Source organism: Narcine bancroftii, assembly GCF_036971445.1.
Source record: "Narcine bancroftii isolate sNarBan1 chromosome 2 unlocalized genomic scaffold, sNarBan1.hap1 SUPER_2_unloc_2, whole genome shotgun sequence".
In the NCBI taxonomy this organism is placed as follows: domain Eukaryota; kingdom Metazoa; phylum Chordata; class Chondrichthyes; order Torpediniformes; family Narcinidae; genus Narcine; species Narcine bancroftii.
Genome location: NW_027211799.1, coordinates 205,458 through 219,139, shown reverse-complemented (window position 1 = coordinate 219,139; position 13,682 = coordinate 205,458).

The window sequence follows — 13,682 nt, the reverse complement described above, 5'->3', positions numbered from 1 at the left end:
ATGAGTTCATTCAGATCAATCTGGATTTGTTAAAAAGGGATTCTCTGATGAAAATATTGCTACATTAATAAGTTTAATTCATGTTTCTCAGAAGAAGTCAGATTCATCCATAATTTTATTACTAGATGTTGAAAAGGCATTTGATAGATTAGAATGGAATTATTATTTAAAATTTTAGAAAATTTTCAATTTGGATCAATATTTATTAATTGGATTAAGACTTTATATTGAAGTCCTTTGGCTAGAGTGGTCACTAATGGACAAATTTCTTCTCCTGTTTCGTTTACTAGATCTGCCAGGCAAGGTTGTCCTTGGTCTCCAGCATTATTTGTTTTGGCAATTGAACCATTACCACACTTAATAAGACAAGATATTAGTATTAAGGAATGAAAGTTAATAAAGAGGCATATAAGATTAGTATGTTTGTTGATGATGTATTAATTTTTAACAGATCCTGAAAATTCATTGTCTTCTTTTTTAATTTTTTTATTCTTGCACTGAGTCATATCAATAACAACATCCACAAATAATCATCATCAATATATACACAGTGACATTTCTTCTTTTCCCCCCTTTCATCCCTCTCCCCTTCTCCACTCTTCAAAAATCAATAAATAATAAAACACATAAAACAAAGAAATAACAAAAAGCAACAAAGAAAAAAGTCATATTGTCCACTTTCACATATTTAAATCTTATTGTGCTCATAATCATGTCGTTTTAGCAGATGGAGGTTTGTGGTTGGCGTTCTCTAACATATCTTATGTATGGTTCCCAAATTTGTTCGAATAATGTGCACTTGTCTTTCAGATGGTTTGTAATTTTTTCTCATGGAATACACTTGTTCATTTCTGGATACCACTGGTGTATTTTAAGGTTTGTTTCCATTTTCCAAGTTGTCATAATACATCTTTTTACTGCTACTTGCATTCTCATAATAAATCTTATTTGGGCTCTGTCTAATTTTAGTCCTAATTTTTTGTTTCTTATATTATTTAACAGAATTCTTTTTGGATCTTTTGGAATATTATTTTTTATAATTTTGTTTCATATTAGGCTTAAATCTTCCCAGAAAGTTTTTACTTTTGAACATGTCCAAATTGCATGTAATGTTGATCCAGTCTTTTGTTTACAGTGGAAGCATCTGTCCGATGCTGTTGGGTCCCACTCTTTTAATTTCTAAGGAGTAATAGATAATCTATGTAGCCAGTTATATTGTATCATACGTAATCTAGTCTTTATTGAGTTCCTCATAGTTGCTGTACGTAACTCCTCCCATGTTTCATTCTTTATCCTTATATTTAAATCTTTTTCCCAGCTTTATTTTTGTTTATACCTTGTTTCATCCTCTTCCTTATATTGCAGTTTTTAACTATTGTAGTTTCTGTGATTAAATATTCATAGTTGGTACGTTCTGATAATTTCAAGCTATTTCCTAGTTTATCTTTTAAATAAGTTTTCAACTGGTAATATGCAAACATTGTACCTTGTGTTATTCCATATTTATCTTTAATTGCTCAAATGTTAATGAATTATTTCCCAAAAGGCAATCTTCTATTTTCTTGATTCCTTTTCTATTCCATTCCTTGAAAAAATAAATTATCTAGTGTAAAGGAGATTAATGGGTTTTGTATTAATATCATTTTTGGTATTTGATAATTTATCTTTATATAAGAAATTTCAATATTATGGGAACATATCTGGTAATAAAATTTATTTGGACAAAGGTGAGGTCATCCTGTTAGTTGAGGGGTATACGATATTTAGGAGGGATCGGCAAGAAAGAAAAGGGGGTGGGGTAGTATTGATGGTGAGAGAAGGGACCGACACGATTGACAGAAAGGATATCAACTCGGAAGATGCGGAATCTATATGGGTAGAACTGAGGAATACCAAGGGGAGGAAAACGTTAGTGGGGGTGGTATATAGGCCTCCAAATAGTAGTGTAGAGGTGAGGGAAGACATTAAAAGAGAAATTAGAAAAGCGTGCAATAAGGGAACATCTGTCATCATGGGAAACTTTAATTTGCATATAGATTGGACTAGCCAAATTAGTAAAAATACTGAGGAGGAGGAATTCCTTGAATGTTTACGGGACGGTTATCTAGACCAATATGTCGAGGAACCAACACAGTGCAGGCCATTTTAGATTGGGTATTATGCAATGATAAGGGGCTAATCAACAATCTTGTTGTACGAGGCCCTTTGGGTAGGAGCGATCACAAGATCGAATTCTCACTCGACATGGAGAGTGATGAAATTAAAACTGAGACGAAGATCCTGAATTTAAATAAAGGGAATTATGATGGTATGAGACGGGAGTTGAGTAAGATTGATTGGGTGGTGTTTATGGGGGAGTTGACTGTGGATAGACAATGGAAAGCATTCACAGATCTAATGGAGAAATTGCAAAAATCGTTTATACCGGTTTGGCATAAAAATAAACCAAACAAGGTGACTCAACCGTGGATAACAAGGGAAATTAGAGACAGCATTAGGTCCTGTGATAGTACAGATCTATCACCAATGTACATAGTGTATATAGTTACTGTATCTAGACTGTGCTTACAGCGATTGGCTGAGAGCTAAGCCACACCTATTGTTTGGGCCTTAAAGGGTTGTGTCCCTAGCCAGGTCGGATCATTCCGGACTGGTCGGCCACCTGTGAAGAGCTCCGGTCTTTTGCTAATAAAAGCCTTGGTTTGGATCAACAAGTCTTTGGTTCTTTCGACGAGCTCTACAATTTTATTAGCAAAAGAATTTTTTTTGAAAGGGATGGAGCGTTTAACTCGGCCAGAAAAACTTGATATCGACCCACAGTCAGCTACAGCCTTCAAAGCCTTTAACTTCTGGCTGCTGAACTTTGAAAACTTCCTGAGATTCATTCAGGTAGAGGAGGATAACCAGCGTCTAACAGCATTGCTGTCTATGGTGTCCTTGAGAGTCTACGAGAACATCCAGGATGAGACCACTTACACCGCAGCCATAAAGGTACTGAAAGGACTGTATGATCAACCGGTGAACAGAGTTCATGCCCGGCTCGTGCTTGCGTCGAGGAAGCAACAGCCCGGTGAGTCCAGCAGAGCATATTTACAAGTATTAAAGGCATTGGGCAAGGACTGTAACTGTGTGGACAAAACTGCTGCCGAGATCACTAGCGACCTCGTCCGGGATGCCTATGTGGCCGGGCTCCGATCAAACGAAGTGAGGCTGCGTTTGCTCGAACAAGGGGTAGAAAAACTAGAGGACGTGGCCCGGATTGCAATCACAATGGAGGATGCAGCCTTAAAGTCCACCGAGCTCTCTAGGGACTGGACCCCTCGTTCTGATGTGAGTAAAGTGCCCTTCTACCCTACCCCTGACGGCCTGTCGGCTGCTGCTACCCTGCCCCGTGCGAACCCGAAATGTTATTTCTGCGGGAGGGACAAGCACAGCAGGTCCCAGTGCCCAGCAAGAAAAGCCAGGTGCCAGAAGTGCCTTAAAAAGGGCCACTTTGCTGCAGTCTGTAGGTCTAAAATGGCCGCCAGCAAACACAGTGCCTCGTGTGAAGCTCAACCGCCACTATCCCATTCAAACTCTTCTTCCCCAGAGCTCTCGTCCAATGAGAGCGAGGGCTCCCCTGCACGGCAACGCCTGACGTCACGGAGACGCCGAACCCGGAAGGGGCAACCCACCGTCGCAACCATGGTGATGGCCTGCCTCTCGCCCCCGTGCGGAACACTTGACACTACCGCCGCTGCTACCGCCGCTGCTGCCGCCGCCACGGACACCCCCGGGGCCGACGCTACCGCCGCTGCTGCCGCCGCCACAGCCACCCCCGGGGCCGACGCTATCGCCGCTGCTGCCGCCGCCGCCACAGACACCCCCGGGGCCGACGCTACCGCCGCTGCTGCCGCCGCCACGGACACCTCCGGGGCCGACGCTACAGCCGCTGCTGCCGCCGCCACGGACACCCCCGGGGCCGACGCTACCGCCGCCGCAGCCACCCCCGCGGCCAACCAGGTGCTCACCCTAGCGTCCATCGCTGACGACCGCCAGGGCCCGACCACCGATCACGAGCAACTACAAACCCCACTACTTACCATTCACCTGCCACAACAGCACTTCCGGGAGGTTCTCCAACCTTCTCCTCGAGCGTTGACTACGTCATCCCGTTGCGTGACGTCATCCCGTTGTGTGACGTCATCCCGTTGCGTGACGTCATCGCGCAAAACTCGCCTGTCAACTGCTTCAATAACATTAAACCAGCAATGCTCTCATCCCCTCACCAGAGCAATGGAACTGATTAAAGTGCATGGACACTACACCAATTGCTTATTTGACTCTGGGTCAACTGACAGTTTTATCCAGCCAGATCTGGCCCTCCGTTGGGGACTTGACATTATCCCCACTACCCAGAGGATATCATTAGCGACGAGGTCGCACTCGACTGGGATAAAGGGGTATTGCATCGCCACGCTGGAAGTACAGGGCGTGACGGTCACCCACTTTAAATTATTCGTCCTTCCCCAATTGTGCGCCCCAGTGTTGCTGGGATTAGACTTCCAGTGTCAGTTCCAAACGGTGTCCCTACACTTTGGGGGACCCCACGCCCCCCTCTCGGTCTGCCATCGCCCCACTCCCGAAGCACCCGAGCAACCCGCCCCCGTGCCCCGGGGCCAATCCTGCGGCCTTTCCACACTCCGGATTGCCCCGCCAGCACTCTTCGCAAACCTCACCCCTGGCTGGAAGCCTGTGGCCACCAAAAGTCGGCAATATAGTTACGAAAACAGGCAATTCATTAGGAGTGAGGTGCGTAGATTGCTGGATGAGGGCATCATCGAACCCAGTTCAAGCCCCTGGAGAGCCCAGGTGGTGGTTGTCAAGAATGGGGAAAAACTACGGATGGTGGTCGACTATAGCCAGACCATTAACCGCTTCACACTCCTGGATGCGTACCCCCTGCCACGCATCACGGATGTGGTGAACCAGATCGCCCAGTACCGCATTTTCTCCACTATTGACCTACGTTCGGCCTACCACCAGCTCCCGATCCGCTGCGAGGACCGACCATTCACGGCCTTTGAAGCGAATGGGCGGCTATATCAATTTCTCAGGGTACCATTCGGGGTCACAAATGGTGTCGCGGTCTTCCAGCGGGAAATGGACAGGATGGTGGACCAGAACGGGCTAACCGCTACCTTCCCGTATCTGGACAATATCACCATCTGTGGCCATGACATGCAGGACCATGACGCCAACCTAGACAAATTTCTTCAAACTGCCCGTCAGCTAAACCTGACTTACAATTTGGACAAGTGTGTTTTCCGGACCACACGACTCGCTATTCTAGGTTGTGTGGTGGAAAACGGGATAGTCATGCCAGATCCTGACCGCATGCGTCCCTTAATGGACTTACCCCCCCCCACATACCCAGAAAGCTCTCAAACGCTGCCTGGGCCTTTTCTCTTATTACGCCCAATGGGTTCCAAACTACGCCGACAAGGCACGTCCTCTTATCAAGACCACCTCTTTTCCCCTCTCGACCGAAGCCACAGCGGCTTTCGATCGAATCAAATCTGACATCGCTGCTGCGACGCTGCACGCGATCGATGAGTCTGTCCCGTTTCAAGTCGAGAGCGATGCATCCGACTTCGCCCTGGCAGCCACCTTGAACCAGGCCGGTCGGCCTGTAGCCTTCTTCTCCAGAACCCTCCAGGGTCCGGAGAGTAGACACTCCTCGATCGAGAAGGAGGCCCAGGCCATAGTTGAAGCGGTACGTCGTTGGAGACATTACCTCGCTGGGAGGCGCTTTACACTGTTGACTGATCAACGCGCGGTCTCCTTCATGTTCAGCAACACCCAGCGTGGTAAGATAAAAAACGACAAAATCGCCAGATGGAGAATCGAACTCTCCACCTTTAACTATGACATCCTGTACCGGCCTGGTAAGCTCAACGACCCGCCTGACGCGCTCTCCAGGGGGACGTGCGCCAGCATACAGATGGACAGACTACGGAAACTCCATGAGGCGCTCTGTCATCCAGGGGTCACTAGGTTTGCTCACTTTGTCAAGGCGCGCAACTTACCCTACACAGTTGAGGAGATCCGCTCCATGACCCGAGCCTGTTCGGTGTGCGCCGAATGCAAGCCCCACTTCTTCCGTCCGGATAACTCCCACGTCATCAAAGCCACCCGCCCCTTCGAGCGTCTTAGCGTAGACTTTAAGGGACCCCTACCGTCGACCAACCGTAATACCTACATCCTTACGGCCATCGACGAATACTCCCGCTTCCCATTCGCTGTGGCCTGCCCAGACACCACTGCCACCTCAGTGATACAGGCCCTTCACAGTATTTTCACCATCTTCGGGTACCCCAATTCCATCCACAGTGATAGGGGGTCCTCATTCATGAGTGCAGAGCTGCAACAGTACCTTCTGGAGTGTGGTATTGCTTCAAGCAGGACCACGAGCTATAACCCACGCGGTAATGGCCAGGTCGAGAGGGAGAATGCCACCATATGGAGAGCGGTTACACTGGCTCTCCGGTCTAAAGGTCTCCCCACCTCTCACTGGCAGGAGGTTCTCACTAGTGCCTTACACTCCATCCGCTCCCTCCTATGTACTGCAACAAATGCCACCCCCCACGAAAGGATGTTCCTTTTCCCGAGGAAATCCGAATCGGGAACCACTGTACCGGCATGGCTCACCGTCCCTGGCCCCGTCCTTTTGCGACGCCACGTCCGGCACTCAAAGAACGACCCCTTGGTCGACCGAGTGACTCTACTCCACGCGAACCCACATTACGCATACGTGGAGTTCCCAGACGGGCGGGAGGACACTGTTTCGGTGCGGGACCTAGCTCAGGACGCGGTAGACCCAGCAAACCCCCCAACTCCTTATGCTCCAGGCCCCGTGCCGCAACAGAAGGACCAACAGCACCCCAATGACTCGGGCCACCCTGCCGACAAAACGACTGGGGAATTGAGTGACGGAGCAGTCGCACCCGATGAGCCCGCTGGTGACACCACTCCAGCGACCCCAATCCCGGCACCACGGCGGTCACGCCGGATGGTCAGACCCCCTGACCGCTACAGTCCTTGACCTACCCCTTCCTTTTCATTCTCTCCCTCGTTTTTGTTTTTTTTTTCCCGGGTCAATTCTCCAAGAAGGGGTGAATGTGATAGTACAGATCTATCACCAATGTACATAGTGTATATAGTTACTGTATCTAGACTGTGCTTACAGCGATTGGCTGAGAGCTAAGCCACACCTATTGTTTGGGCCTTAAAGGGTTGTGTCCCTAGCCAGGTCGGATCATTCCGGACTGGTTCTTTCGACGAGCTCTACAGGTCCAAAGAGAGAGCATATCAATTGGCCAAAAAAAGTACCACAACCGAAGACTGGGAGCAGTTCAAGATGCACCAAAGGAGGACAAAGGGATTAATCAAGAGAGCAAAAATAAATTACGAAAGTAAGCTTGCGGCAAATATAAAAACCGACTGCAAAAGCTTTTATAAATATGTCAAGAGGAAAAGATTGGTGAAATCCAGAGTAGGTCCTTTGCAGTCGGAGTCAGGGGAATATATAATGGGGAATAAGGAAATGGCAGACCAATTAAATTCTTACTTTAGTTCTGTTTTTACAAGAGAGGATACAAATAACCTCCCAAGGATGTTGGGAAACATAGAGACTAATGCAAGGGAGGAACTGAAAGAAATCAGTATCTCTAAGGACATGGTCTTGGGGAAATTGATGGGATTGAAGGCAGATAAATCCCAAGGGCCTGATAATCTACATCCTAGGGTACTTAAGGAAGTGGCCATTCAGATAGCAGATGCTTTAAGAATTATTTTCCAGAACTCGATAGACTCAGGATCAATACCCATGGATTGGAGGGTAGCTAATGTTACCCCACTATTTAAAAAGGGGGTAGAGAAAAAGCGGGGAATTATAGGCCGGTGAGCCTTGCACCAGTAGTGAGCAAAATGATGGAATCCATTATTAAGGATGTAATAGCAGAGCATATGACTAGCAGAGAAGGGATCGGACGGAGTCAACATGGATTGACAAAAGGTAAATCGTGCTTGACAAATCTATTGGAATTCTTTGAGATGGTGACAGGTAAAATAGATGGGGGAGAGCCAGTGGATGTGGTGTACCTGGACTTCCAAAAGGCCTTCGATAAGGTCCCGCATAAACGACTGGCTTACAATCAAGGCTCATGGGATTGGGGACAAAGTATTGATGTGGATTGAGAACTGGCTGGCAGGTAGAAGACAGAGAGTTGGGATAAATGGCTCGTTTTCTGAGTGGCAGGCGGTGACCAGTGGGGTGCCACAGGGATCTGTACTGGGACCCCAGCGTTTCACAATTTACATTAATGATCTGGATGAGGGGATTGGATGTAATATTTCCAAATTTGCAGATGACACTAAGCTAGGAGGGATTGTGTGCACGGAAGAGGGGGTCAGTAAGCTCCAGTGTGATTTGGATAAATTGAGGGACTGGGCAGATACATGGCAAATGCACGACAATGTGGATCAATGTGAGGTTATCCACTTTGGTAATACAAACCGGAGGGCAGATTACGATTTGAATGGCAATCGATTAAGAGATGGAGAAGTGCAGAGAGACCTAGGGGTACTTGTACATCAGTCTCTGAAGGCGAGCATGCAGGTACAGCAGGCAGTTAAAAAGGCAAATGGTATGTTGGCCTTCATATCAAGAGGGTTTGAGTATAGGAACAAGGATACCTTACTGCAGCTGTACAGGGCCTTGGTGAGACCCCACCTGGAGTATTGTGTGCAGTTTTGGTCACCTTATCTAAGGAAGGATGTTCTTGCAATGGAGGGAGTGCAGAGGCGATTCACCAGGCTGATACCTGGAATGGCAGGAATGACTTAGGAGGAAAGATTGCGCAAATTGGGATTGTACTCGCTGGAGTTTAGAAGATTGAGAGGGGATCTCATAGAGACATATAAAATTCTGGCAGGACTGGACAGAATGGATGCAGATGGGATGTTTCCAAGGATGGGAAAATCCAGAACCCGGGGCCATGGTTTGAGGATAATAGGCAAACCATTTAGGACCGAGATGAGGAGGAATTTCTTTACCCAGAGGGTGGTGAATCTGTGGAATTCATTGCCACAGAGGGCAGTAGAGGCAGGTTCATTAAATCTATTTAAGAGGGAATTAGATCTATTTCTTCAGTATAAGGGTATTAAAGGTTACGGAGAGAAGGCGGGGATGGGGTACTGAACTTTAAGATCAGCCATGATCTCGTTGAATGGCGGAGCAGGCTCGAAGGGTCGAATGACCTACTCCTGCTCCTATCTTCTATTTAAACAAATTGCCTAATTTAAATGGACACAAAATCTGATTAAATAAGTAGGTATTAAAATTAATAGAAATTTAGACAGTTTGTATAAATTGAATTATTTACTGCTACCTTTTAAAATTAAAGATGATTTAAATAGATGGAAAGATTTACCTATAACTTTAATAGGTAGAGTAAACTGTATTAAAACAAATATATTTCCAAGGATCCAATATCTTTTTTGGTCTATACCCTCAAACATTTTTTTTAAAGATCTTAACTTAATTATTTAAAAAATTATCAAAAGGGAAAATAGCTAGAGTATCCTTGGAAAAAAATCAACTTGGAAATTTGAATTAAGTGGCTTACAACTTCCATGTTTTTAGTTATAAAGCTGCCCAATTGAAATTTGTTAGTGGAATATTTGATTTAAATAAATCCTCAGTTTAGGTAAATATAGAGTTAGCTAAATTTGATGAACAATGTATCCAAGAATTTATCTACAAATGAAATTCAAAATTGTTAATTGGTAGAGACCCACTGATATTGAAGCATTTTATTGAATTATGGAATAAAATTGATTATGAGATGGGTGGAAAAGGTAAGATTTCATTGAAAATGTCTTTATATCAAAATAAGCTTTTTCCCTTGTGACAGACTATAGATATGTTTTTGGGTGATAAATTGGGGAAGGCTTTTTAGTGCGTGTCACATACAAACACTTCAAAACAGATTTTATTTAAAATACTGGAGCTCTGCTCATGCTAGCCATGTCAGCCCCAGAGCCTTTGCAAAAGCTTTGGAGAGTACCCAAGAGACTTCACCAATTGATTATTGTTTACAAAAAGGCAACAGATGAAAGAACTTGTCGGAGCCACAGACTGTCTGCAGATGAACTTGCTGTTCTAGGAAGGTCATGTGATTTTGCAAGCAGAGAAAGTAAAACAGGTTTTCTGTGTGTGTGTGTGTGTGTGTGTGTGTGTGTGTGTGTGTGTGTGTGTGTGTGTTTGTGTGTGTGTGTGTGTGTGTGTTTGTGTGTTTGTGTGAGAGAGAGAGACAGACAGACAGAGAGACAGACAGAGACACAGATCAGTTGTGCGCTTTTACAGTCAGCAGCAGCAGCTGGGACTGGAACAGGACAAGCTGGCATGCTTGTGGAAGACCCCATTTGGAAGACAGGTTATGATAGCTCAGTTTGGCCTGATCAAAGCCCTTGTGGTTCATGCAAGAGGAGAGGACTGGGTGCTTAATGTTTCACTTGAAGTAAGAGAAACAATAAGGCATTCTGTGGTGACCTGAAAGAAAGAGGTTATCATCTGGAAAACACTGAGGAGACAAGTTTGTTTGGCAAGTCACTGAAGTAGCTAATTAAAAAGGAATCAGTTGTGGGTGTCCAGCGTACAACAAATCTCTCTCTGAAAACCGACTAGAACCTTCCTGAGTAGTAACCATTTACCTTTCTAGCACCAAAACCTGGTGAACTTCATCAATGTTAAATTCTGGGCACAGTATAAGAATTACCTGCAACCAGTGAACTTGGAGGAATGAGAAGTGAGATTGGACTGTGAATCAAATAACTTTTCGGAACTTACATGCACATTACATACACGTGCGCTTAGAATTAGAAGGGGGTTAAGTTAGGCTAGTTAAGTCAATAGTGATAAGTTAAAGTATGATTCTGTTTTCATGTTTAAAGATAATTAAAAGCAACTTTTGTTTAAGTAACTATTTGTCTTGGTGAATATTGCTGCTGGGTTTTGGAGTTCTTCAGTGTTAATAATCAGTTCTTGAAAATATAGAATCAATTGAGGATTAAAAAGGTGGAGGATTATTTTTAAGTGGGAAAATTTATATCTTTTAACTGAATGAAGGAAAAATATGAGATCGCTAATAATACTTGATTGTTATTATCAAGTAAAACTTTTTTAACTGAAAAGGTAGGTTACAGTTTAAAATTACCCAGACAAACTACTTTAGAGTTATTACTTATTAAAAGAGATATAAATAAATTTATTTCTGAGATGTATAAATTATTACAAAGTAAAATGTCTTAAATCAAATATTCGTAAATTAAGATTAAAATGGAAAACTGATTTGAATAGAAAGATCAATGGAAATGATTGGAGGAATTTATGTAAAGATAATATGACTAAGGTTAATGTAGGGTACAGATTAGTACAATATAATTTATTGCATCAATTATATTCAACCCTTAAAAATTAAAGAGATTTAATTTAATGTCTTCAGATTTATGTTTTAGATGTGATAAAGAGACAGGTACCTTTTCTGTCCTAAAGTTAAGATCTTTTGTATATAAGTTAAATTATTTTTGGAAAAAGAATTAAAAGTTAAACTCTTGTTTGATCCAATTTTGGTTTTTTTTAGGAGATATTAAGATAATTAAGATTGACTATGTATCAAATTGATTTTTTTTACATTTGGCTGTAAATAAGAAACGTTTGGCTATTACTTGGAAATCTGATTTCGCTCTGGGAATGCAAAGATGGCACTAAAATTAAATCTTGTATTCCTCTTGAAAAGATAACATGTAATTTACAGGAAAAATATCATTTTTTTTGTAAAAGCATGGAACCTATTTGATTTGAAGATTTTAGCTCTTAATCGGTTCTGGTGGGGCGTCTTGATGTTCTTGTGGGCCGAGTAGTTGAATTTTATATATATATATTTTATATATATATTTGATTATCTCCTTTTTTTCTTTAGTGAGTCGATATAGGGGAAGGAGGGTTGGTATTAGTGGGGAGGTATAGGGAAATTGGGGAGTGTTTTTTGTTATTATCCACATATATTTTTCTGTATATGAATTTTATTATAATTGATGCTATTTTGGTTTTAAAATTTTAAAATAAAGTGTTGAAAAAAAGAAACAAAGGAGTTAAAACAGAGATTGAAACAGGGTTAGAAATATATGGGGTCAGGGTAGAAATAGGGATAGAAATGGAGGGGTAGAAACAGGAGGATAAATGGGTAGAAACAGAGTGGTTGAAACAGAATGAAACAGGGTTAGAAATATATGGGGAGAGGGGTAGAAACAGGGAGTAGAAATAAAGGGGAAGAAACACGGAGAAATGGGGTGAAAGAGGTAGAAATGGTTTGAGATGGGTAGAAATAGATGATACAAAAAGAGGGATAAAAGTGGAGGAGTTGAAACAGAGGGATAGAAATGGGGGTAAAAGGGGGTGAAACAGGTAGAAAGGGGTAGAATTAGAGGGTACAAACAGAGGGGTAGAAAGATAGTGAGAAACAGAGGGGTAGAAACAGGGTTTGAGACAGGGATAGAAAGAGATTATACAAATGAGTTGAAACTGAGGGGTAGAAATGGGTAAAAACTGAAGGGTTGAAACAAGGGTTGAAGCAGAGAGGTGGAAGCAGATGGGTTGAAGAAGGTACAAACAATAGGGTACAAACAGGGTAGAAATGGAGGGTTTGAGATAGATAGAAATAGATGATACAAACGGGTAGAAGCAGAGGAGGGGAAACAGGTAGAAACTGAAGGTAGAAATAGGTTAAAGCAGAGAGATTGAATTGAAGAGTATGAACAGAGGAGGAGAAATGGTTGAAACAAATGGGTAGAAACAGGAGAGGAACAGAGGGATAAAAAAGAAAGGGGGAGAAACGGGGAGAAACAGAGGGATGGAAACAGTTTGGTTGAAAAAGAAGGTTTGAAACTGAGGGGTCGAAAGAGGGAATTGATAAACAAGAGTTAAACTGGTGTGAATCAGAGGATACAAACATGGGTTAAAAGAGATGGTGAGAAACAGAGGGTAGAAACGGGATTGAAATGGGTAGAAACAGAAGGGTAGCAACATAAGGCTAGAAAAAGGTATAGATGGAGGGGCAGGAAAAGAGCTGTTGAATTAGAGGGTACAGAGCAGCAGAAAGAGATGGTGAGAAACTGAGGAGTATAAAAAGAGGAGTTGAAATGGAGGGATAGAAACAAGGTTTGAGACAAGGGTAGAAAGCGATGATACTGTTATGAGCCCAGAGGACCCCAAAACCCAGCAGCAATAGATATTCAAGACAAATGGTTATTTAAACAAAAGTTGTTTTTAATTATCTTAAAACATGGAAATAAAATAAAACTTTAACTTATCACTATTAACTTAACTAACCCAACTTAACCCTCTTCTAATTCTAAGTGCACGTGTATGTAATGAGTAAGTTTCAAAAAGTTCTTTGATTCACAGTCCAATCTCACTTCTCATTCCTCCAAGTTCACTGGTTGCAGGCAATTCTTATACTGTGCACAGAATTTAACATTTATAAAGTTCACTAGGCTTGGTGCTAGAAAGGTTACGACTCAGGAAGGTTCTAGTCAGTTTTCAGAGAGAGATTTCTTGTTCACTGGCCACCCACAACTGA